Source organism: Macaca thibetana, chromosome 6 (assembly GCF_024542745.1).
Source record: "Macaca thibetana thibetana isolate TM-01 chromosome 6, ASM2454274v1, whole genome shotgun sequence".
Lineage (NCBI taxonomy): Eukaryota > Metazoa > Chordata > Mammalia > Primates > Cercopithecidae > Macaca > Macaca thibetana.
The window spans coordinates 86,291,170-86,314,699 of record NC_065583.1 but is presented as its reverse complement, the minus strand read 5'-3'; the positions used below and the strand labels follow the sequence as shown (position 1 = coordinate 86,314,699).

Sequence of the window (23,530 nt, the reverse complement as noted above, 5' to 3'; positions counted from 1 at the left end):
GTCTTTTATCAAAGTCCAGATGCATAAGAATAATATGCATATGGATATCATAGGAGTGGTGATAGGTAGATAAAATTTATCACTTTTTAATTTCAAGATAATAATATTTTAACTTATGTAATTCCTACAAGAACCCCCTGTGAGGTAAGAACTGTTTTATGCCTGAGGAGACTGAGGAACAAAGATTAAGAAACATTACTGAAAGCCAGGCATGGTGTTTGACGCTTGTAAACTCAACACTTTAGGAGGCTGAGGTGGGTAGATCACTTGAGATCAGGAGCTTAAGACCAGCCTGGGCAGCAAAGCAAGACCCTGTCTCCACAAAAAATAACATAAAAAATTAGCCGAGCATGGTAGCTTGCACCTGCAGTCCTAACTCCTCCGGAGATTGAGGTGGGAGGATAGCTTGAGTCCAGGAGTTTGAGGCTGCAGTGAGCTGATTGTGCCTGGGCAACACAGTAAGAGTGAGACACCATCTGACAAGAAAATAAAGAGGGGAGGGGAGGGGAGGGGAAGGGGGGGGAGGGCAGGGTAGGGGAGGGGAGGAGAGGAAAGGGTAAACATCACTCAAGATCACACACCTAATAAGTGGCCAAAGGGGGATTCAAACCCAGGCAGTTCGGCTCCCTACAACTTAACCCTGCCCGCACTCTACTGCGTGGAAAAGTTATCTGCCATGGCGAACAGGAAATTGAAACCGTCTGAAAGAGGTGAGCAGAGCTTATCTTATGATCAGGTGGTACCTGCGAGAAATGATTTGAGGGAAAAATAAGTAAAATAACTTAAAAATATTCACCTCACTGACTCTCCACCATGAGGAGTTTCCTTTATAGGATCTATGTACCAAAATTCCCTATTTGATGCAGTATTCAGGTGTATGTACAGTCACTATCCAACACCTTCGTTTTCAACTAATATCATGGGGATTACAATGACTCTCATGATACCCACGTGAAAGAAAATAAAACCCCATGTCCAGGGCAGTGCCCAGACCTGAACCTTACTGACAGAATAAGGAAACCAAAATAGCCAGCTTCAAATGTGGGCTGAGGACCAGGTAGGAAGTGGATGGCATACAGTGGAACCTTCCAAACACACAGAATAGCACCCACAGAATAAAACAGAGCCCTGGACACCGGCGTGGTCATTGATCACACAAGGCTAGAGGGATGACAGAGAAAAGGCGAGCCTTCAAGGCTTTAAAATTGGGAGCAGAGACCTTGGCAATAAGAAACTGCTGGAAAGCTTTCAGAGAAGGTTTGAAATAGAAAGGCAGGTTGGTTAATTTGGCACCACCAGGAGGAATATGGTGTGGAGTCTAGCCAGGTCTATAAGGCCTTGAATCCTGAGACAGGAGATTGCAGGAAACCAAATGCAGAAGGTGGCACCAGGAGAGTCCTCATACACAGCACATCCTAGAATATGCTCCAGGGATTCAGAATGATGGATGATGGAGAATGCGCTCTTGCTTATGATGTTTCCAGGAAAGATCTGGGACAGAGTGGCCTCACAGAATCTTGAGTTTTCCCCCGTGGCAACTTGACTGAAGGAGACAATTTTGATATGCCATATCTGCTTTCTATTTTATACCACCCAGTGAAGCTCAGAGGGGATGGGAAAGCAAAAGCTCACTGTTCAAAAAGAGTGAGATGGTGTTTCATGTCTGTTTCTGAGGAGACCACGGGTACTGTGACAGACAAGCAGATGTTCAGCAATGGTGGGTAGCACAGGAAATGCAGCTCCCTAGGCAGCATGATCACAGAAAGAACTGCCATCGGTGGTCTGTATTTTTCCAGAAGAGGAAATTAAAGGACACATAAAATCAGAGAAGAAAGTGGGGAGGCAGAAAAGCTTTCAGGAGCAGAGAGTACACTGAGTACCAATTTGACAGCCAGACACTATAAAAGATATGGGTTTGGATCCAAATGCCCAGTTGATAGAGCACTGAGGCAGCTTAGAATCTTCAACATAAACACAGCAGAGAGGGGTATAAAGTGATTGAGCTGAGATGTAAACAATAATTCCTAGACCCAGATTTCAACAGCAGCAGTATAGCTCTTGGTGGGAAGAATAAATATTTTATACGTATAGAAGTAAAAATGATCTGTGTGTTAATTCCCAAAGAGGGATTAAAGACCTTCCTCTAATATAGTAGCAGTGTGTAAATGTTCTCCAAGACTTACTTTATTAAGCACACATTCCTGGGAAGGTGATAAAGCTAGCTATTAGATTGCATTCTGAAGATGCTCAATTATTTTATTTATATGCGGACCCTCACCTTTCTAAAATCTCTACACTGGGCCAAATAGGAGACCACTGAGCTTAGTATGCCAGCTCATTCCTGGATATGTTCATTGCTCCTAGGAGCAAATGCTGTGTCTTCCACCAAATTTTTAGGTGTCTAAGCAGACAAACATCTTGAAAACCTGATGATATTTTATGCTGAGCTCCCCAAGTCTGTGCTGAATAAATGCAGAGATATGGCTTATACTGGAGAAAATAAAAAGATATATATACATTCCTTATATCGGTAACATTAACAAGCAGCTATCATTTCACTGTTTATACTATACTAAGCATGCAGATATTAAAATTAATCTTCTCCAAATGATCCTTTAAGGTAGGTGGTCCCAATTTACAGAAAAGGAAACTGAGGCCTGCCTATTGGAACAACTTCCTCAAGAATACATGAAGCTGGAAAGTGGCAGACATGAGGTTAAATACAGATCTGCTTGAAGCTAATATCTTAACCACTAGGCTCCTAAGCACAGTGCTGTCAGCTGGGAATACAATAATGAATAAGTCATGGTTCAGTCTTCCAGGAGTCCACATGGGAATAAAGAGAGAGAGGAGAAAGAGTAGATATGATCCATAAGAGTATGAAGAAATCCTGTAAGCATACGCAGACTAGCAACTAACAGCCTGAGTGTAAACAGTGAGGGTCAGCGTTAGGACTGGGCCTTAAAAGGAGCAGTCTGATTGGCATGAGGGCTGAGGATAGCTGCAGGGGGAAAGTGTCCATCCCGATGAAGTGCCTTTTACCAGCTGATTGAATCTATTCTAAACATCAGTGGACTGAATCACTGAATAGAATCACCGATAAGAAAGACTCTAGTTTTAATGGTCACTTTTCAAAAAAAGCCCAAGTTTCTCATTATTCTTAAGCTATCTTCAGATTTGATTAAGCCAGCTGTTTAATACATTCAATGGATTGATTTTTTTTAAAAAAATTAAGAGTATTAAACCAGAAGAGCTTCAATAAAGACCCTCAGATTGATGTTAAGTTATTGATTACCAGCTTTTGTTTTTAGCACTCTAGCTAATTGGGTATCTGATCATCGTATATTTCAAAGCAGTTTTCCCAGGTTCATTAGCAAGGAACTTCTATAATTCAAATCCAAAGCTTCATTTCAAATATATTGCCCTTCTTTCTTCTTCCTTATCTACAGGGCTACAGTTTGTCACTGAGGAAATTAAACTGAGCAAGAACAAGTTATTTTTCACAAAGCCCACTTGTTAAGATTTAATACTCTGTAATACTGATAAGATTATATCTACCTAAACAAATTAATTTAGCAGTTTAGAAGTATCTAAGAAAACCTAAACATGTATAACCCATAATAATCTGACTATTCAGTGTTTATTCTATAGAAATCTCCACTTAGGTGGGCACAATGAAGCATGTACAAGGATGTTCAATGCAGTATTGTTGTAAGAGCAAAAGCTGGAAGCAACATAGATGATCATCAATTAAGCAACAGTTAAATAGGTATCCTGTTTAGCCTACGAATTCACAATGAGGTCAATCTGTATGAACTAACACAGTAAGATCTCTAAGACATATTAATGAAAAAAAATCAAATTGTTAAAAATGTATGATAAAACATCAACTGTGTAGAAACATCACTCACACCAAATCACATATATATACACACATACATATAAAAGAGAGATACACACATATATACACAAGTTTTTATAGATATCTCTCTATATTATATTTATGTACATAGCTCTCTTTATCCATATATGCATGCATATAGAGTTGTCCCTTGGTATCCATGTGGGATTGGTTCCAGTACCTCCCACAGATACCAAAATCTACAGATGCTCAAGTGCCTGATATAAAACAGTGTAGTATTTGCATATAATCTGTGTATGTCCTCCTACGTACTTGAAATCATCTGGAGATTACATATAATACCTAATATAATGTAAACACATGTAAATAGTTGTTATACTCTATTGTTTCGGGAATAATGACAAGAAAAATATGTCTGTACATGTTTAGTACAGACACAAGGTTTTTTAAGAGTATTTTTGATCCATGACTCTTTGAATTCACAGATGCGGAATCCATGGACACAGAGGGCTGGCTTACATACCTATATACATATATATGTGTGTGTGTATCTATACATATATGTACACACACATAAATATATATGTAAATGCATATCTAAATGCATAGAGATTGGGATTGAGGATAGCATTTAAGGAAACTTTTTGTTCTCATTACTTTATTGCTATAAAAATAATGAATTTCTATATTACTTATACAGATGGTCTCCAACTTACAATGGTTTAATTTACAATTTTTTGACTTTAAAATGATGTAAAAGTGATACACATTCAGTAGAAACCATACTGCAAGTATCCACACAACCATCCTGTTTTTCACTTTTAGTACAGAATTAAATAAATTACATGAGATGTTCCATACTTTATTATAAAGTAGGCTTTGTGTTAGATGATTTTGACCAATTGTAGACTAATGTAAGTGTTCTAAGCATGTTTAAGGTAGACTAGGTTAAGCTATGGCATTTAGTAGGTTAGGTGGATTAAATGCATTTTCAGCTTATCAGGATTTATCAGGTCAGAATCCCATTGTATGTCAAGGAGAATCTGTATAACTAAAAATAAAACAGTTTTCTAAATTTAAATTTTAAAAAACACCTTCAATTTAGAAACTAATCTACTACGTTCCATTTTTAACCAATAATTAATGTTTACTAGCCTATAGTTTTTAGCGTTTTATTCCCACTTTCAAAAAAAAGACCTATGTTTTGCATTTTGATGCAAATTAATTTCATGGGTCTCCAAACATGGCTGAGAACTCAGTGGGAGCAGGACACACACTTTACAGAGTACCACAAAATGGATGTTTAATAACTATTAAAAAAGGAATGAACCAACCAATGAATAAATGACAGTAAACATTATACTTAGTTTCTCAGCATTGGTTGAGGTTTGAAGCCTGGCAATTTGTAGGGAGACATTAGAGGATATTCAAAGTGAAAACTAAAATCACTCTCTTTTATTCTGGGCAACATTGCTGTAATGATTTGTCAATGGTGCTAAGGACTGAATCTCTAACAGCAAATTAAGATGTATGTATTAAGATTTTCTTCTCTAGCCGAGGACATTAATTTGTTAATTTTTCTGTTATAGTTTTTGAACATAGGTAATACATAATTAACATAATGTGGCATTTTAGGCGCAGCTTCCTAAGCTTTCGTTAGCCATTAAACATAAATACAAATTTTAAAATGTAACCACCATTTCATTTTAATTCTTTCAATTATTAAATGCTTTATTTTAGTATTTTGCTAAAAGTCACAAATTGCATTTCGATTTGGTATCTACCTAATTGTAATGCAATCCAAAAATTCTACATTTCTTAATAAAAGTTAATTAATTAACATGGGAGTATAGATTAAACAACATTCCCAGAATACATTTGATAAAGGCTTAATATCCAAAATATATAAAGGAACTCAATAGCAAGAAAACAACCCAATTAAAAAATAGGCAGAGGATCTGAATAGACATTTCTAAAAAGAATATATACAAATGGCCAACAGGTATACAAAAAAGGCTCAATATCACCGATCAGCAGAAAAATGCAAATTAATACCACAATGAGATTTCACTGCATACCTGTTAGAATGGCTATTATCAAAAAAATGAAAGATTGTTGGGCACAGTGGCTCACACCTGTGATCCCAGCACTTTGGGAGGCTGAGGCAGGTGGATCACTTGAGATCAGGAGGTTGAAACCAGCCTGGCCAACATGGTGAAATCCCATTTCTACTAAAAATAACAAAAACTTACCTGGGCGTGGTGGCATATGCCTGTAATCCCAGCTACTCAGGAGGCTGGGGCAAGAGAATTGCATGAACCCAGGAGGTGGAGGTTGCAGTGAGCCGAGATGGTGCCACTGCACTCCAGTCTGGGCGACAGAGCAAGGGACTCTGTCTTAAAAAAAAAAAAAAAAAAAAAAAAGGCCGGGTACAGTGGCTCATGACTGTGACCCCAGCACTTTGGGAGGCTGAGGCAGGTGGATCACCTGAGGTTGGGATTTCAAGATCAGCCTGGCCAACATGGTGAAACCTCATCTCTACTGAAAATACAAAAATTATCCAAGGGTGGTGGCACGTGCCTGCAATCCCAGCTACTTGGGAGGCTGAAGCAGGAGAATCGCTTGAACCCGGGAGGCGGAAGTTGTGGTGAGCCGAGATCATGCCAGTGCACTCCAGCCTGGGAAACAGAGTGAGACTCTATCTCCAAAAAAAAAAGAAAGAAAAAAAGAAAAAGAGAAAAAGACAAAAAATAACAAATATTGACATGGATGTGAAGAAAAGGGAACACTTGTGCACTATTGGTAGGAATGTAAATTACTGCAGCCATTTTGAAAACCAGTAGGGGAATTCCTCAAAACATTAAAAATAGAACTGCCATATGATCCAGCAATCCCAATACTGGGTATATATTCAAAGGGAATAAAATCAGTGTATGGCAGAGATATCTACACTCTCATGTCCTTTGCAACAGTTTTCAAAATACACAAGACATGAAATCAAGCTAAGTGTCCTTCAACAGGTGAGTGGATAAAGAAAATGTGGTATATATATACAATGGAATACTATTCAGCTTTAAAAATGAAGGACACTTGTGTTAGTTGCAACAACATGGATGAAGCTGGGGGATATTGTATTAAGTGAAATACGTCAGACACAGAAAGACAAATACCACATGATCTCACTTATATGTGGAATATATAAAAAGTTGAACTCATGGATTAGGGAGATGTTGGTCAAAGGATATAAAATTTCAGTTAGATAAGGGTAATAAGTTTAAGGGATCTATTACACAACATGGTGGCTATAGTTAATAACAATGTATTGTATTTTGAAAATTGCTAAGATAGATTTTAAGTGTTCTCACCATAAAAACTGATGGATATGTGAGGTAATGCACATGTTAATTAGCTCAATTTAGCTATTCCACAATTTATACATATTTCAAAACATCATGTTGTAGATGATAAACATAAAATTTTTGTCAATTCGAGATAAACAAAACAACATCCTCCAAAATTTTATCTATGAAAAGTTTGTCAGCATAACATAATGTAAATGTAAGCATGTAGAAGAATTAAGAGTAGAGTTCATTGAAAATATGGATGCTATAACTTTATTCCAAGTCTACTGAATTGGAATCTCCTGCACTGGGACTGAGGAAATTGTATTTTAACACACTCCACTGGTGAATCTTTTACACACCAAACTTTAGGACTGCTGAGACAGAATGCTGCACCCTTCCTTGAATTTGTACACCTTTGTTACTCAAACTGTGGTTCTAGGACAAGCAACATCCACATATCATAGGAGCTTGTTAGAAATGCAGTCTCAGGGCCGGGCGCGGGGGCTCACACCTGTAATCCCAGCCCTTTGGGAGGCCGAGGTGGGCAGATCACAAGGTCAGGAGATCCAGACCATCCTGGCTAACATGATGAAACCCCGTCTCTACAAAAAATACAAAAAAAATTAACCGGGCATGGTGGCAGGCGCCTGTAGTCCCAGCTGCTGGGGAGGCTGAGACCGCAGAATGGCGTGAACCCAGGAGGCGGAGCTTGCAGTGAGCCGAGATCGCATCACCGCACCCCAGCCTGGGTGACAGAGCAAGACTCCTGTCTCAAAAAAAAAGAAATGCAGCCTCAGATAACACTCAACACTGAATCAGAATATGTATTTTAACAACAGCCTTCACTGATTCAGAGGCATATTAAAGTTTGAAAAGTACTATGATAATACAATATACTACTCTTTTGTTATTTAAATTTTAAAATTATAGGGATAATGAGTGCATTTTTTAAGTACAAAAGGGATAAAATGTAAAGGAAATTTTTTTTTCTTTTTTTTTTTTTTGAGACAGAGTCTCACTCTGTTGCCTAGGCTGAAGTGCACTGGTGCTATCTTGGCTCACTGCAGCCTCTGCCTCCCGGGTTCAGGCAATTCTCCTGCCTCAGCCTCCTGAGTAGCTGGGATTATAGGCACCCACCATCATGCCTGGCTAATTTTTATATTTTTAGTAGAGATGGGGTTTCACCAAGTTGGCCAGGCTGGTCTCAAACTCCTGACCTCAAGGGATCCACCTGCCTCGGCCTCCCAAAGTGCTGGGATTACAGGCGTGAGCCACTGCACCCGGCCAAAAGTTTTTTTCTCCACCACCTATCCCAGTTTCACTCTTCAGAAACCATAAATAGGAAGTTTCTTCTTATTTATTTTTCTTTAATTTTCTTGATAGTTAAAGATATTGATACTCTGTGTTCTAACATCTGGTATGGGGATGAGAAATCTGATTCACATTTCAAACATTTCTGTGATGATTAACTTCAGGTGTCTACTTGACTGAATTTAACAATAGCTGGAGAACTGGAAAAGCATTATTTAAAGGTTTGTCTGTGAAGGTGGTTCCAGAGGAGACTGGTATGTGGGTCAGTGGCCTGAGTGGGGAAGACCACTCTCGATGTGGGTAGCACCATCCAACTGGCTGGGGACTCAGGTAGAACAAAAAAGGCAGAAGAGGCCATTTCTTCTCTCTCCTAGAACTTGAACACTGGAACACTCTTCTTCCCTATTCTTGGACATCAGAACTCCAGGCTGTCTGACCTTTGAACTGTAAGACTTAAACAAGCTGCCCCTTAAGTTCTCAGGCTTTGGCCTTGAGCTGAGAGTTACACACCATCAGCTTCCTTGGTTCTAAGGCCTTTGGACTTAAACTGTGCCACACTACTGGCTTCCCTGGGTTCTCTAGTTTGCAGGTTGTCTGTCATGGGACTTCCCAGCCTCTAAAATCATGTGAACCAATTTCCCTAACAAATCCTCCTTATCTATCTATTGATTGATTCATTGATCTGTCTCCTATTGGTTCTGTCTCTTTGGAGAACCCTGACTAGTACAATTTCTTGTAAGTAAACAATTTTCTTTTTACTGTAAGCTTTTCAGATTTTCTCTTGTTCTTGGAGTGATGAAATTTCCCCTAGAAAGTATCCAAATTAATTTATCCTAAGTTTTGTCTTTTTCATTTCTCTTGCTTGGCACTTACTGAATTCTTTAAAAATCAAGAATTAATCTTTCTTTCTTTCTTTTTTTTGAGACAGAGCCTTGCTCTGTTGCCCAGGCTGGAGTGCAGAAGTGTGATCTCAGCTCACTGCCACCTCCGCCTCCTGGGCTCCAGAGATTCTCCTGCCTCAGCCTCCTGAGTAGCTGGGACTACAGGTGAGTGCCACCAGGCCTGGCTAACTTTTTGTATTTTTAGTACAGACAGGGTTTCACCATGTTGGCCAGGCTGGTCTTGAATTCCTGACCTAGGGTGATCCACCCACCTCAGGCTCCCAAAGTGCTGGGATTATAGGCGTGAGCCACCACTCCCGGCCAAGAATTAATCTTTCTTAAGCCTGTAAAAATTTTCTTCTACTCTTTCTTTGATTATTTCCTCTGCTGCCCCACTTCTATTCTCTGCTTTAGAATATTAGACTAATATTCACCTGACTGAACAATAATTCTGACTGGATGGCTTCCATTTTAATCAGTCTGTGTCTATGTCATAAAAGTAGTTAAATATTTTGATTATTACTTCCAACTGGATTTATGCTTTGGGTCCTTAAATACTTTTGCTCTCATGTTTTCCATTCCTGTGCTATGTTTCTATAATGGATTGAATTGTTGACCCCAAAAGATATGTGTCCCCAGAACCTCAGAGTGACCTTATTTGGAATAGGCCTTTGAAAATATAATTAAGGTAAGCATCTTGAGATGAGACCCTCATGAATTAGGTTGAGCCCTATATTAAATGAAAAGTCCTTTTAAAAGAAGAGACACAGGTGTCCAGACATGTAGAGGAAGGCCACGTGAAGGTGGAAACAGAGGTTGTAGTGACACGTCTACAAGTCAAGGAACACAAAGGATTGCCAGCAGACTCCTGAAGCTAAGAGAGGGGCAAGGAATGGATCCTCCCTGCAGCCTCCAAAAGGAACCAGCTGTATTGACACCTTGAACTCATACTTTTGGCCTCCAGAACTGTAAGAGAATAATATGTTGTTTTAAGCCACCAACTGTGGTAATTTGTTATGGCAGCCCTAGGAAATTAATACACTTTCCTTGGCTTTGTCTTTTAGATTCTTACCTTAATTCCAAATATAAACATCTTGCAATTCGACCCATTCAAAATTTTATTGCAGCAACTGTATATTTAACTTCCCAGGTTATTTTCTTGATGGTATATTTGATCATATCATATTTATCTTATTATATGGTTACAATAAACTTTAGAATCTTTCTGAAAATATTAATTAAAAATTTTAAATTTATATGTTGTTTCTAAGATTATCTTTTTGGTCTGGAATTATGTCTACTGATTCGCCTTTCATGTTGCCAGTTTTTCTCAAGTATATGGTTCTATTTTGTGCCCATTTATGTTTATGAATCATAGACTGTATTAGTTACTATAACAGGCTTTAATTTCTTTTTTTTTTTTTTTTTTCTGAGACAGAGTCTCACTCAGTTGCCCAGGCTGGAGTGCAGTGGCATGATCTTGGCTTACTGCAAACTCTGTCTCCCGGGTTCATGCCATTATCCTGCCTCAGCCTCCCGAGCAGCTGGGACTACAGGCACCCACCGCTACGCTCGGCTAATTTTTTTGTATTTTTAGTAGAGACGGGGTTTCACTGTGTTAGCCAGGATGGTCTCGATCTCCTGACCTCATGATCTGCCCGTCTCGGCCTCCCAAAGTGCTGGGAATACAGGCGTGAGCCACCGCACCTGGCCAACAGACTTAAATTTCTTGTAAATTTATATAAGTCTCTCTTCCCAGCTTGACTCTCCTTTTTGCACATGTGTGCACATCTGTATGCGTGTGCCTATGCTGGGCAAAGGGAAGCTGACATGGTTACTCAGAATGCCATCTTGAATTAGAAGTCTGTATCTACTGTTTCATATTATATTATTTTAACTTCTCTAATAAATTATAAATTCCTGCAGAATAGGGATTTCTTTCTTCACTTATGTCTCCTATAGAAATTAGTATAAATGCACATTTAAAAATTAATCAGATGAATGAATTCATAAGTTAGTAAGTACAAGTGAGTGAAAGCAAGTCAGTAAAACAAAGTTAAAAGCTAAACTGCCAAAGTGAAGGAAAAACCTAATACTTTTGCTGTTTGCAAAGTGGCAGAAGTGAATTGTAACTTAATACGTATGTGAGCAAAAATCATTAATCTTCAGCTTTCAATTAACATGCCTCTTAATGCAAAATTTCATTTCACTGGATCAGATAACTCACATTCTCTTCCTTATTGCCGGGATATTCAATATTTATCATTTTAGATCTAGTCATCTTCAGGAAACATTTTTATTAGATTTTTGCAAATGTGTAGATTACTAACTATGCAAAGAGATGTGTATCAATTTGTACTTGGCAAATGCATTTCTGCTTGTATAAATTCACTGAGTTTTTGTGCTTGAAAATCAATACTAGAACAAGTTGAATGGAATAATCTGTGGGGGCTCTATAATCTTAGTGTCTTAATTTCAAAACTGGACATTTTCCAAATTGAGAAAGCTTTTAAAAAGTGACTGAAAGTCAATTTATTTCATTCCTGTACAACTTTTAACCCTACAAGTCAGTAGCGGAAAAGAGGAGAGGATCAGCTTTATTAAGTGGAGACATTTAAGCTGGTCTTAGGGAATAAGAGGGAATCTACCAGGTAGAAGAAAGAACAAAGGGCATTCTAGGCAGAGGAAGCAAAGACGCACCCAACAAATTAAGATTAAAAGGGATCATCCTCCTCACGGTAAAGGGCATTCATAAAAACTCATATCTACCCAGCATCATACTTAATGGTGAAGGATGAATACTTCCCCCTGACCCTAAGATCAGGAACAAACAAGGACGTTTGCTCTCTTCACATCTATTCAACACTGCACCAGAGATTCTTGCCAGGACAATTACCAAGAGAATAATATAAAAGTCATCTAGATTGGAAAGGAAGAAATAAAGTTATCTCTATTTGCTAATGACATGGTCTTGAATATAGAAAATCCTAAGGAATCCACTACAAAACTACTAAAACTAATAAACAAGTTCTACAAGACTGCAGGACAAGATTAATATATAAATTAATTTCTATTTAGAACCAATAAGGAAATTTAAAACCAATGAAAAAAAAACCATTTACAATAGCTTGAAAAACAATAAATTGCTCGTAAATTGTTAAAAATAAGCAAAATTTACACTCTGAAAACCATATAACATTTTGAAAGAAATTATTAAGATAGAAATAATAGAAATAGATAGAAATAAATAGAAAGACATCCCATATTCATGGATCAGAAGATTTAGTATCATTAAGATGGCAATGCTCCCCAGATTTAACACTATCAGAATCCCAGTTAGCTTCTTTGTAAAAATGGACAAGCTATTCCTAAAATTCACATGGAAATTCAAAGGAACCAGAATAGCCAAAAACAATTTTGAGAAAGAACAATGTTGAAGTACTCACACTTCATAATTTATTAATAAAAACTTGCTACAATGCTAAGTAAACAAGATAATGTAGTATTGTCATGAGAATAGAAATACAGACAAATGGAATAGAACTGAGAGTCCATAAGTAAACCCTAACACTTATGGTCAATTTATTTTTGACAAAGGTGCCAAGAAAATGAAATGGGGAAAAAATAGTCTTTCAATATATGGTTGGGACAACTGGGAAAATTGTATATCTTCATAAACAAGAATAAAGTTGGATTCCTACCACACATTATATAAAAAATTAACTCAAAATACATCAAAGAACTAAAGGTAAAAGCTAAAGCTATAAAACTCTTAGAAGAAAACACAGGTATAATTCTCCAGGAACTTGAATTAGACAATGGTTTCTGACACAGAAAGCACAGCAAGAAAAGAAAAAATAATGGTACTTCATCAAAATTTATGTGAAATAATTTGCGTTTCAAAGGATACCAACAAGAAAGTGAAAAGGCACCCCACAGAATGGGAAAAACTATTTGCAAATCATGTTTGACAAGGGACTTGTATCTAGAATATATAAGGAACCTTTACAATTCAATAATAAAAGCTAAACAATGTAAAAACTAATGAGCCAATTTAAAAATTGGCAAAGGATATGAACAGACATTTCTCCAAAAAAGATAAACACATGGCCAATAAGCACATGAAAAGAAGATCAACATCATTATCCACTGGGGAAATTAAAATCAAGACCACAATGAAAGAATATTTCACACTCACTAACATGACTACAATCAAGAAAACGGAAAATAACAAGTGTTGACAAGGATGTGTAAAAACTGAGATACTCATACACTGCTGGTGGGAATATAAAATAGTATATCCACTTTGGAAAATAGGCTGGAAGTTCTTTAAAAAGCTAGACATAGAGTTTCCATATGATCCAGCAATTTCACTCCTGGTTATATGTCCAAGAGAAATAAAAACATATGTACAAATGAACACAAATGTTCATAGTAATACTATAATTCATAAAAGTGACAACAATTCAAATGCTCATAAATCAATGAGTGAGTAAATAAAACATGGTATATTCATATAAGGAATATTATCTGGCAATAAAAATTAATGAAGTACTAATACTTGTTATAACATAGATGAACCCTGAAAACATGATGCTAAGTTAACAAAGTCAGACACATAAGATTACATACTGCATAATTCCATTTATATTAAATGTTCAGAATAAAAGAAAAACAATAGTGACAGAACATAGATTAGCGGTTGCCTAGGGTTCAGGGGACTGGAGATAATAGAGACTGAGTGGTAATGGGTACAGGGTTTCTTTTGGGGGTTATGAGTGAATGTATAGTATGTGAATTACATCTCAATGAAGCTGTTACAAGAAAAAAAATTAATAATCTATGGAGACTGAGAATCATGAAATTTTAGGACATTTCTATCTCTCATTTTATAGATTTTGTTTGGTTTTTTGAGATGGAGACTCACTCTGTCGCCAGGCTGGAGTACAGTGGCGTGATCTCTGCTCACTGCAACCTCCGCCTCCCAGGTTCAAGCAATTCTCCTGCCTCAGCCTCCGGAGTAGCTGGGACTACAGTCACGTGCCACCACACCCAGCTAATTTTTGTATTTTCAGTACAGACAGGGTTTCACCATGTCTCTTGACCTCGTGATCCACCCACCTTGGCCTTCCAAAGTGCTGGGATTACAGGCGTGAGCACCACCATGCCTTGCCTTTTTAAAGGGTGCATTAGGTCACAAAATTTGAAGACTACACTTATAATTTAACATTTATTAAATGTTGATATATACGATTTCAGGAATTTGTTCATTATAGAAGTCAAATTATATATTTATACCCACTGACATACATATGTCCTTTTTTTATTTTTATTTTTTTATTTTTTATTTTTTTATTTTTATTTTTTTTTTGAGACGGAGTCTCGCTCTGTCACCGGGGCTGGAGTGCAGTGGCCAGATCTCAGCTCACTGCAAGCTCCGCCTCCCAGGTTCACGCCATTCTCCTGCCTCAGCTTCCCGATTAGCTAGGACTACAGGCGCCCGCCACCTCGCCCGGCTCGTTTTTTGTATTTTTTAGTAGAGACGGGGTTTCACCGTGTTAGCCACGATGGTCTCGATCTCCTGACCTCGTGATCCGCCCATCTCGGCCTCCCAAAGTGCTGGGATTACAGGCACATATGTCCTTTTATATTCATCCAATAGATCAATGATTTTTAGGGATTTTGTTATTGTTGTTATTTTACTAATCCCAACACACTTAAGGGTGTGACAGGAAAAAATATTTTGTGAACATGATCAGAATTAAATGATAAATATTGAGTATCCTGGCAATAAAGAAGAGACTATGAGTTATCTAGTCCAGTGAAATGAAGATGACATGTTAATAGAAGAATCTGGCAAGTTCCTATCGAGATATGATCTTAAATATAGAACATCTTTCAATATAGAGCAGCAGGGGTGGTGAGTAGGGGGTATATCTCTGGGACAGCAGAAGAACATGAGTGTTTGATAACCTGCAAGTTGAAATATATATGTATTTTGGAAAAATTTTCTCCCCTCAAATGCTGAAAAACACATACAGGGAGCTGTGTTTACCCCAATCTAGTGAAAATCACTATGCAAACTATTCAAAAGTTTCTGCATACTGTTCAAAATGTTTTTTAAATATCTCTGCTAATTCTGATTAAATTGATCAGAGTTTGGACAAAATGAAGTGGGTCAGAGAAGAGTAAAACTGAATTACATTGAGGTCCAGAATATGAATAATGAGTGTTATCAGAGTGAGATACATTAATCAAGAGAGGTAAGTACAAATTCTCATAAAATTGTCTTGGTAAACACACACAAATACAAAGGCTACAGACTAGCATATCCCCACATCCCAAGAGTTCCTAGCACATAGTAGGTTCTCAATATTTACTGAATATGAATAAAAATGTGATTGAGAAAGAGACAGAAGCTGAAGGAGAAAATAGGAATGAAAGTTTAAAAGATGAAGGACATAAATTAAAAACGAGGAGACCTAGGGAGAAAGAAGGGACAAGAAGCACACCACCAGGAGTCACTTTGTAACAAATCTAAAATGACAAAAAGAATGAGCGGGCGAGCGAGAGCAAGCGAGAGAGAGAGAGAGAGAGAGAGAGAGAGAGAGAGAGAGAGAGAGAGAGTCACTCAGTGAAGCAATAACAAGAAACAGATTACCGGCTTTTTGTTTGTTTGTTTGAGATGGAGTTTTGCTCCCGTTGCCCAGGCTGGAATGCAATGGTGCGATCTCGGCTCACTTCAACCTCCACCTCCCGGGTTCAAGCGATTCTCCTGCCTCAGCCTCCCTAGTAGCTGGGATTACAGGTGCCTGCCACCATGTCCAGCTAATTTTTTGTATTTTTAATAGAGGCAGGGTTTCACTATGTTGGCAAGGCTGGTCTTGAACTCCTGACCTCAGGCAATCCATCCACCTCAGCCTCCCAAAGAGCTAGGATTACAGGCGGGAGCCACCATACCCAGCCAATTGCCATTTTTTATAATTCTATATTTACCACTTCATCAAATGTCAATACATATATTGTAACAGCAACACTGTACAGAAGTTCCTTATATTTATGAAATACTTTCCCATGTTTTAGCTAATTCCTAACAATCTAAGAGGTAAATATATTATTTTTATTTATCAGATGAAGAAACTTTGGTTTTGAGGGTTTAAATAACATGAGAAGGAACATACAAGTAGAGGAGCTGGAACTTCAACCAGCCCTGAACCCATGCCTCTACAATGGGTGTTAGGAATCAAGAACCACAGTGTAGGACAAAAAAGACAAACCTATTCATCTTCAACCCTTTCAGGAAATAAAAAGGGGTTCTAGAACATATGTATTATCCTTAGTTTTGATGCTATTTCAATTGACTATTCTTGCTTATCTAGAAATCACTTTCTTGAAAGTCACCAATGATCCACTAATCAGCAAAGCCAAAGAATTTTCAATTTTCAATCCACTTCTCTAATCTATATCATCCAACACTGTTTACCATTCCTTCCTTCTTTAATCTGTTTCTTCTCATGACCCTGTTCTGTTATCTCTTTGCCTTTCTTTTCCTGCAATTGCTCCACATATGTGTTTCCTTCAAATGTATGAAGACACAACATATATAGACCTTTATCACTCTTACTTCCACCACAACTCTTGAGCTTGATTTCCCCACAAGAAGATCCCACTAATCCTCATATAACATGACCAAAAGGGAATTGTATCATCCCCAATTGCCTTCCAACATTCTTGACTTTGGCTAATAGCATCACTATCCTTCCAGTAACTAAGTCAAAACATTGAGGGGAGAAAGTTTTGCCACCTCCTCTTTTCCTCTTTTCCCCTTCCCTGGACAATCAGCCATGAGATACCAGTTATATTACTCAGAAATTCTTTCTTATTAATAGTCTCAACTTAGTCCGTGGTCTCTGAACTACTTGTATTTTCCTAAGAAATATTTCCATTTGCCTGGTCCCTCTTTTCCTCCCTCCCTCCTTCTGTCACACCTACAGTTTTTCTACTGTTAGCAGAGTTATTGTTCTTAAAACGATAATTCCTGTACTCAAAAACTTGCAGAGAATCCCCATAATCCACAGAATGAAGTCCAGATTCCACAGCACAACCTTCAATGCTGTCCATGATCTGGTCTCATAGTAAAGAGTAATTTCCCCTAAAAGTCCATTTCCCCTAAAACTGGATTATTTGATGTTTCTGAATATATCTGGGGCTCACCAGTGGCTAAACTTTAATTCCTGTTAGGCCACTCCATCACATACCTGTCCCTGGAATGTTTCCACACTGGTCCCAATTATCTTTCAAGGTCTTGTTTGAACATTACTCTAAGAAGCTCTTTTGAATATTGCCTCTACTCCAAAGACTCAGTCAAAACGAATGCTACGTTTCTTAATTGTTCTTATTTGTTTTACCTCTCTTACTTGTTTCGCCCATACTTATCCTATAGTCAACATATATGGGTATCTCCCCACCAGATTATAATCTCTCATTTTTTAATTCCATACAGTTCTTGGCATATAAATGCTGCGCAAATTCTTACTGAACTTTGGCATCATCAGCTGAAAAGCATTTGAATTAAAACATAAAAATCACTATACTGACAGGTAACATGACATTTTACAACATCAGATTGACTTCTGGCAAAAAAAAGAAAAGTGTACTTTTTACCTTTATTTCTAGATAAAATGTCTAGTGTGGTAGAAGTTATAAGGAAGTATGCACATCTTAATAAAAATTCTGAACACTAATTTGTAGTTAATAAAGCAAACAATAAAATTGTTTAATTGCTTTCAGTTTTAATTACAGTACAAAAAAGTTGTAACTATTTGTATTCTACTTGTAGATCCTCATATAATCAGAATGAATTTGTTATAAATACAGAGGTTTGAAGGGGGATAAAAGAAGATCAGCTATGATGCTCTCTATAAAATTCCTAGCTTTGACTCTCAGATACAACCAGTATAATGACCTTGAAGCCTGACTTCCTCAACGCCATTTCCCTAAATGACCTACAGTTTCTGACTTGTGTGCTAGGGTTGTTTTCTAGACTTGCCACAGACTCTATAAATATGAATTCAAATTCTGTTTTTGCCACTTTGATGCTACAAAACACTAAGCATTTTTTAAAGAATAAAATGAGATCAGAAAAAAAAAAACAGTTTGCCAAACTAACTTCCTTTTGTCAAGAAAGCACAAGAAAGTTTCCCAACAGTACATAAAAATAAAATACTAAATATTAAACAAGAACATCCTGTTCTATAATGCTTGACTTTCAAATGTAATAAATTTAGCTTTACCAACCTAAATGGGGGAAAGGCTAATCATAAGCACTAATTGCCCTTAATTTGAGGCCATTTGGAAAAATCAAAACCCTCTGCTATATCAAAAAATGTTTAAAAGTATATGTTATAAAATAAAAAATTATTTAAGTGTGTTAATTTTCTCATCAATAAATATACATTTATGAATATCAAGACATCACTGACATAAATTCTATAAATTTTTTTGAGTCAGTGATCATTTGAATTATATTTACTCATAACTCACAACCAGAGGGAGGGGAAATTTGTTCCCCAAAGAAGCAATTCAAGTTAGGATATCTATTGTAAATTTCACAGCAATTCCCTTTGAATTACATAGAGTTAATTCGTTTGTGAATATCTTTAGTGTTAGTATTTTTGACACAGAAATAATGTTATTCATCTATCTGTCCACTTTCCAAATAACATATAATCCATAAAATAGCAAACGACATTGTTATACAATAATTTTCTCTATGTGTAATAAATCTTAAGGCTTTGTGTGGAATACTAATCTTATTTTCTTATTCAAAAAAATCCAAGCATATTTAACCTTATCATTCATCAATTTATCTCAACACTGAATAAACAACTAGAATATCTATTCTCTAACATAAAAGTAAATTTTATTGAGTGTGTAATTCTCTCAACAAAGCACATTAATTTCTCTAGGATTATTTCAGAAGAATAAATAAAACTAAAGAAAATAAAAACCACAAACCAGAGTGTAAATAATGAGCTAACACTGTGAATATTTCATTTTGTATATTACTTACAGAGGAAATAATTATCACACAGTAATTTATGCCTAACAACTTACAATACATTTTAATTTTAATAAAAAACCTAGAACTCTCCAATAAAATTCTTTCAAGTTCTAAAAGCACATCTTAAAACAAATTGAGTAATTCAATATACCAGATGTATCCAAGGGAAACAATCTGTAATACTATAGAGGCAAAAGTTGATCCCTCTTAAGAAAAGATAACAATCTCCTCAAAGCAAATAGACTGAATTGATAACTAACTCCTATAGTCAAATAATGTATTTGTACTATATGCAAAGGAATACCACATGTATCTTTTGGTGAAAAGTTAACATAAAAGTAATTACCAACAGTCCAGCACTCTAGAATGCAGAAAACAAATTGGATTCATGTAGAACATGCTGGAACTACAGCCCCTGAGAACCACTTGTAATACATAATTGATGATTCTTGTAACGCTCCCAAATTTGATGTTTGCTAGTATGGATTAGTGAAATAATTCTTCAAGTAATCAGATTTTTAGAAACTCATTCTATCTCTGCCTGTCTTTTGAAAAAGTACTTGGAAAATAAATGATCAATTCAATATAAACTATAAAGAATATAAAGCATGGCAAATGACAACTTCTCCATATGTTATTTCTAAGTCCCTCTAGTGGATAGTCTTTTTCTGAACCCACAATCACCATGGCTGGTTTTCACTGACGTGCTGGGAGTTCCCACTAATTAGACCATTTTTCCAGGCAGACTCATCTAATCTTCTCAGGACTGTTGAGTGAATTGCTCAGGAGTTGGATATGATTGCCTAAAGCAGAGCCTAAGATAACAATGATTCTTCATTGTTATTTAGTGAAACAAGCAGAAGAGAGCAGGAAGAGGGGAGAACAAAGGGGTTATATGAGAAAGGAGGATTTCTCTTGTCCCTTCAACTCCCATCTCCTCAATACATCTCATGCCCCTACACATTCCCATCTTGGTGAACTGTGACCTCCAAACATTCTTTTCCTAATCTAAGGGTAGCCGTAGATACTTCTATCATCCAGTCTCAATCCCTCTTCTCCCCAAAATAAAGCTCCACTAATATTTTAAGGGGTAAGATACTGGAGGTTTGTACCAGTCACCCTATACCTTATCCACCTCACCTTTCCAAGGATCACTGATTCAGACAGAGGTGTGGGTCAGCACAGGGAATGCTCAAACCCATGGAAGGAAGACACTGTCAACTCACAGAGTTCCACACAAGTCCTTTCCTTCTAAATATCCTTATTGCTATCGTAGAGAGGACTTTTTAATGATACAAAACCAAACAAAACAAAATTATATGACCGTAATGATGACATTTCTTTTCACATTGATTGAGGTCTCTCCTTCATTCTTCATCTCAGGCAAGTGCTTACCCTGAGCTGTGGTGTCAACACCTTCTCTTGTAATCAGTGCTTACTTTGCAGCATCCCTGGATCCACTCTGATGAACTATCTAAGGTCGAGCTTGGCTTATGAGGTAATTTTCACCAAATAAATCAAGGAGGTGATTATGGTATCTGTGGTAAACCTGAAAGGCTCATAAGAACAAGGAAGCTGTCACATAATCAGAGTTTTGGGGCCTTTTCACCAAACACATTTCTGATGGACCCCTATAGAACATTCAGATTTTCCTGATAAAAATATAGAAAATCCACTTACATCCTTCCTATCCTAATTATGTTATTAGAGGTTTCATGATTGGAAAAATTGTGATGAGTAATGGGACTAACAAGTATATAAAAGTAGTTTAAGATAATTTGTACTAACTTCAGAGATAATACAGACTTTTATTTTTAAAAAAATATTTTACTATAAGTCCTACAAATTTCCTATTTTGAAACATGAGTAATAATGCAAGAATAAGACAGTTGGAATGTGGTTGCACTGATTTTATATTGCCATTTAAAGAGCCATAACATGTCAATAGTGTCTCCCTCATTTAATATAATCTTATTCCTCCCAATAAGAATTATAGGTATATTCAAATACATTTCTCTTTTCGTTAGGTCTGATAGCAAGAAACAGAAATCAATACAAACCAGTTTAAGGAAAGAAAACTTACTGAAAGGACAATGCGGATTTTCATGGGAAGAAGGATGAAGTCAAGCAAAACCTCTGAGAACAGGAAACTTTGATGTCTCTAGAGTGATGCCTTCCCATTTGCTCCTCCCTGCACCTTTTCTCCACGCAATACAGCTTCCTCTGACTGTTCCAGGATTATGGCCTCCCTTGCCCCTCACCACTTTGCTCTGACTATAGCTTTAGCTGTCGGAGACTCCATTTTCACCTGACCTGATCCTTTTGTTCCTGACAACTAAATTAGTAAGACCCTCAGAAACCATCAGCTTAAATTCTCAAGATAACGTATATTTGGCTCAGATCATCAGCTATGAACGTGCTTTCCTTTGGGAAAAAAGACATGTCTGGAGAAACCAACGTGTCAGCTTAGGCCTGACCTTTCAGCTAACACTAAGGGGTGGCGCCATTCCCAATAGTGTTGCTAAGTGGGGAAAATTCGATTGAATTTGACTCTGCAAATACACGAATACTTCCCCTATTCCAGGAAGGCAATGAATCACCTAAAAACTTAGAAAATTCTAGGATGGCCTCGAACAAGGGATATTTTTACTTTGTTTCAGACCTTAAGGATTAGAATTTTCCTCAGATTTAGATTGTTTCAGGTGTCTCCGTGGTGCTATAATGACAAGCAAATCTGAGTATCTGACATAGCTATCTGCATTCACCCTACTTTTTAAAAAAAAAAAAATTCTTTTTTGTATAGATCTTTTTCATTTGCTTCTAGAATTTTTGGACAGCTACTGAGTCTGATATTTATTCTAAATTTTAAATAAGACACTAACATTTTGGACTGCTGAGAATACAAGAAGGTCACATATAGCAGAGCTTTGGTGTATATGAAAACAGTGGAACAAACCATTAGCTAAGGATGCAGTGCTGGGATCTACGAGTCATTTGGGTACAAGATGGCAAGAGCTGGAACAGGGAAGCTGGAGTAGAAACAGGAGGAAGGCAGACAGTCATTTCCCTGCTCCTCCTTTGCCATCTGTGCCTTCAGTCATTGTCTGCTAGTTCTGCTCTACTTTATTTTATTATTTTATTGTTAATACTGGTGGGTAGAAAGTGGTGTCTATATTTACGGGTTACACGAAATATTTTGATATAGGCATGCAATGAATAATAATCACATCAGGGTAAACAGGACATTCATCACCTCAACCACTTATCCTTTGTGTTATAAACAATCCAATTATACTCTTTTAGTTATTTTTAAATGTACACAAATTATTTTACTATAATCACCCTGTTGTGCTAGCAAATACCAGATCTTATTCATTCTTTGTAACTATTTTTTGTACCCATTAACCATCCCCACTTCTGCCCTGCCCACTCGCCAACTACCCTTTCCAGCCTCTGGTAACCAGCCTTCTACTCCCTGTGAGTTCAATCATTTTCATTTTTAGCTCCCACAATTAAGTGAGAAGATAGGAAGTTTGTTCTTCTGTGCCCAGTTTATTTCATTTAACATAATGATCTCCAGTTCCATTCATGTTGTTGCAAATGGTAAGATCTCATTCTTTTTCATGGTTGATTAGTACTCCACTCTGTGTATGTACCACATTTTCTTTATCCATTCGTCTGTTGATGGACACTTAGATTGCTTCCCGATCTTCGCTATTTTGAATAGTGCTGCAATTAACATGGAAGTGCAGACATCTCTTCAATATACTGCTTTCCTTTTTGCGGGGGTACATACCCAGCAGTGGGATTGCTGGAGCATATGGTAGGTCTATTTTTACTTTTATGAGGAACCGCCAAACTGTTCTCCATAGTGGTTTTACTAATTTACACTCCCATCAACAGTGTACCAGAATTCCCTTTTCTCTACATCCTTGGCAGCATTTGTGATTGCCTGACTTTGGGATAAAAGCCACTCTAACTGGCATGAGATAGTATCTCACTGTAGTTTTGATTTGCATTTCTATGATGATCAATGATGTTGTGCATCTGTTTTCCATCTGTATGTCTT

General features: G+C 37.1%; 1 protein-coding gene across 7 annotated transcripts in view; it reads right to left on the bottom strand.

The window, feature by feature from the left end:
* Positions 1 to 23,530, bottom strand: part of MCTP1 (multiple C2 and transmembrane domain containing 1) — a 594,209-nt gene that overhangs the window by 497,695 nt on the left and 72,984 nt on the right. The window lies entirely within an intron of this gene.